This window comes from Chelonus insularis, unplaced genomic scaffold, assembly GCF_013357705.1.
Source record: "Chelonus insularis isolate UGA/USDA-ARS -01 unplaced genomic scaffold, ASM1335770v1 contig_111_pilon, whole genome shotgun sequence".
Lineage (NCBI taxonomy): Eukaryota > Metazoa > Arthropoda > Insecta > Hymenoptera > Braconidae > Chelonus > Chelonus insularis.
In genome coordinates this window covers 246,231-249,791 of record NW_023276352.1, presented here as the reverse complement: position 1 = coordinate 249,791, position 3,561 = coordinate 246,231, and the positions used below count along the sequence as shown (strand labels likewise).

General features: G+C 30.9%; 1 long non-coding RNA gene across 2 annotated transcripts; it reads right to left on the bottom strand.

Moving 5' to 3' along the window:
* Window positions 1–1,367: 1,367 nt before the first annotated feature.
* On the bottom strand, window positions 1,368–3,076 carry LOC118069777 (uncharacterized). Of its 2 annotated transcripts, none has more exons than XR_004690687.1 (4): window positions 2,936–3,076; window positions 2,231–2,629; window positions 1,972–2,088; window positions 1,368–1,835 (listed from the first exon to the last, which is right to left on the bottom strand). It is a non-coding gene; the product is annotated as an uncharacterized lncRNA (long non-coding RNA). The 2 variants fall into 2 exon arrangements; XR_004690691.1 differs by having other exon boundaries at window positions 1,368–1,832.
* Window positions 3,077–3,561: the final 485 nt, after the last annotated feature.

The window sequence follows — 3,561 nt, the reverse complement described above, 5'->3', positions numbered from 1 at the left end:
AGGGGTAGAGTGAAGTACAGAGGGAAACTTGGTTATGGGAATCTAAGGGAATAAGAGAGAGAAGGATATATGGTATGAAAGTATGACTGTATTTTAGGGTGGAATAATTCGAAGTATCGGACTATTTATAGGTAACCAAGCTATGGATAGTTTATGTGAAGCATAAACTATAATAGTTAATGAACTATTGTACCGACTATCTTTTCCTCTTTTCTGATCTCTAAATAGTTAATGGTTTTTGGTTCTTATATACCAGGAAGTCGGGCTGGAATATATCTCCTCGAAATGTATGTGACCTTGAAAATATAGCTGCGCATATATGTATATGTATTCTCACTTACGTGACCGTGGCCTGTGGAAATTCGGCTCAAGTAAGTCAATTACGCAGCAGAGATGCATACAAAATAAAGAGAATCAAGACAATAGATCGAATTCTTGGACTTCCATTTAGATCAAGACAATGAGTACAAGTGAGTTTTTCGGTAGAGGACCTCCGTCCTCCTGGAAATAAGAGTCACGTGCCTTAGGGACACCTCCAATCCCTGAAAAATATGCAAATGAGGTACGCGTAGGGATCGACGAGATAATTGCGTCTACACGTATGTTATAGAAAAGAACTTTATTATACAGGTAACTTTTTATTACACGTACAGGATTATCTCCCCACATCCTGAAGCGAGCTAGCGTATTATTATTATTATGCTTCCAGAGTGGAATGTTATATGTACCTTTAGACTATGACCCGAGTACGGGACGGGAACGCAACAATTTAAGTAATAATTTAAGAGGCTATTGAAGACGCTCTCGTCAGTCAAACAGTCTCATACCATTTGAGGTGGTGCCTATTGTGACTCCACCTGTTATGAAAATGAAAAAATAAAAACATATAAGGGTATACTATCGACTTTAAAAAATGCTAAAAATCATTCAATAAAGACTTTCAAAAAGCCTGTATGACTTTTTATCCACTTGCAGCTCTCCTTAATTACTGATTTTTCAATAATTAAGAGTTAATGAGGGTAAGATTTTACAAGTTGAAATTTTTTTTTGTATCTGTAATGAACTAATCGTTAGCTAGTTTGTTAATTTTTACAATACTCCATTGCAAGAATGTATATTATAATTAATTTTCGAAACTTCCAGTAGTGTATTATAGACTTACGACTCTACTCAATTATTGTTGGCATAATAATAAAGATTTACGGAGTGTAAGATTTACTATAAAAGATTCTTAACAAATTTCTCTCTTATTCATACGTATAAAAATTCTACTAAAGTTCAATGATTGTTTTATAAACTTACGACTCTACCCAATTATCAGGACTTATAAAGCGTAAGATTTATTATAAAAAGAACAATACGTAATAAACCTTATATAATATTTATAATAAGTGCAAAGAAAAATATCCAATATCACATGACACAGTAAATAATAACTGTCAAACTTTTCTTCTATTTTGTATAAGGGGTAAATACTCCTTTTACATAATGTTATCACAATTTGGTCATAATACATCACAACAGTATAAAAACGCTCCACTTCCACTATTACTGTCAGAACCATGTAAGCACCCATAAGCTTATGAAACATTGTTTTAATACGTAGCATAAAAATCGAGTGTGTAGCTAGTATCAGGTTTTCCAGAAAGATGAGCTCGAGGGTTGCAAGAACATACTCGTTTCATCACACTGACAGATAAATATTAAGAAATTTGACTTTTTTTTCTACCTGTTCTATCATCAGTTTCTCCCAAGTTTTGTGGATACTGTTGAGCGCTGTCGAGTGACAATTTATTTCCTTCGAGACTTAGTTTAGCTGTGCTTCACGTAAACTGCTGAAGAAAATAGCCATTATTAGATGTACTTTTAATCAATAAAAATTAGAAACTTCAATAGACACAAAGTATTAAATTGTATTTAAGCTCCTGGAATCATTTATTCAACCTGTAATTTAAGTATACTATTACTTACTGTACGTGTTAATGGGAATGTTATGTTAATACTATCATCATAGCTGCCGTTCCAATCATCAGTATTCAATGAGAATAATTTAGCACTTTTGAAGCCATTTGACTTAATTCATTCAGCCTAAAAATAATGAAATTAATTAATTTTATTAAATAAAGTGAAAATCAACTATACTTCATTAATTCGTTTAAAATGATAAAATTAAATAAAAAAATGATGTGAAGAAACAGAACTCAAAAACGTTCCTCAAAAGTATACTTACTTGTTCTAGAACACTAACGCGATCATCGTAAAAAATCCATTCATCGTATCTATAAGAATAAAGTGGTCGACTATCTTCATCAAATACCTTATTAGCGCCTATGCTTATAAACCAAAAAATTGTTGGATAACTGGAGCCATAATTTCATGATTCAGTGACTTATAAAGTTGATAAGAATGACCATAAAGTGGAATACCAATGACAATTTTTTCCTTAGGCATTCCCTTAGACACCCAATACATTGCTGAATAATTAAAATTTAATTTAGCTAAATATCCTGTTTCTTGTCTTCCTGGATATAATGGTACAGTTTCTCCAAAGTTTTTGTGGTTGCTGTTGAGTGCTGTCGAGTAACAATTCATTTCCCTCTAAACTTAGTCTAGCTGTGCTTCACTCAAGCTGTTGAAGAAAATAGCTATTATCGGTCGTACTTTTAATCAATAAAAATTAGAAACTTCAATAAACATAAAGATATATAATTTAGACTGGTAACTAAAGAACTTCCCTACCTTTCTGGATAAATTATAAATTATTAATTTCTGTACAGGTATTTTTGAAGCACCGTAGATAATCATCAAACAATTATTACATTAAATATTATATAATTAAAGATTGATGAGTATTGTTTATCAATAGCTTAATTTTATAACCTTATTCAAAATCATTTATTACATACATGTATGTTTATTAAATCTTTCGACTTACCTTAGGTAAATCGAAAAGACTTTGCTCTCGAACAAAGCAATAGATCCTTCAATAAAGTTCTATGATTGTTTTATTAACAAAGGTCATAAATTTTCTATTTTCTGAGATAAAAGTCAAATAATTTATAATGTGTAAATACATCAATTATAACCTCAATTACGAATGATATTACATGACATGGCTTATGACGGCATTGATGCTATTGATGCGCCTCTACAGGAAAACGCAGGTACTTGTATTTTTAAAAATTTGAGTCCTTCGCTCGTTGAGGAAAAATAATAGCTGATGTTACGAGGTTAAGGTTTTCCTTCCGTACATCTCATATCTGAACTCCAAAAGCGGTGTTCGGATAATTATTACATGAAAAAAATGTTGTCCCGACACATTAATTTTATTCGATTCGGAAATATAAAATAAGTCAATTGAACCTAACGAGTAGAGACAATTTGAAAAGAAGTTAGTTATTTTTTCTACATTTAATTTAAAAAAAAAATAATTCCAGTAAAAATATACAAAAACGAACGATGAATAATATATCAATGGAATATAATGAACAACTATTGTTTTCAACAAATGTAACTTGAATTTTTTTTTAATAAATATTCATTCTACGATTTTTACAGATT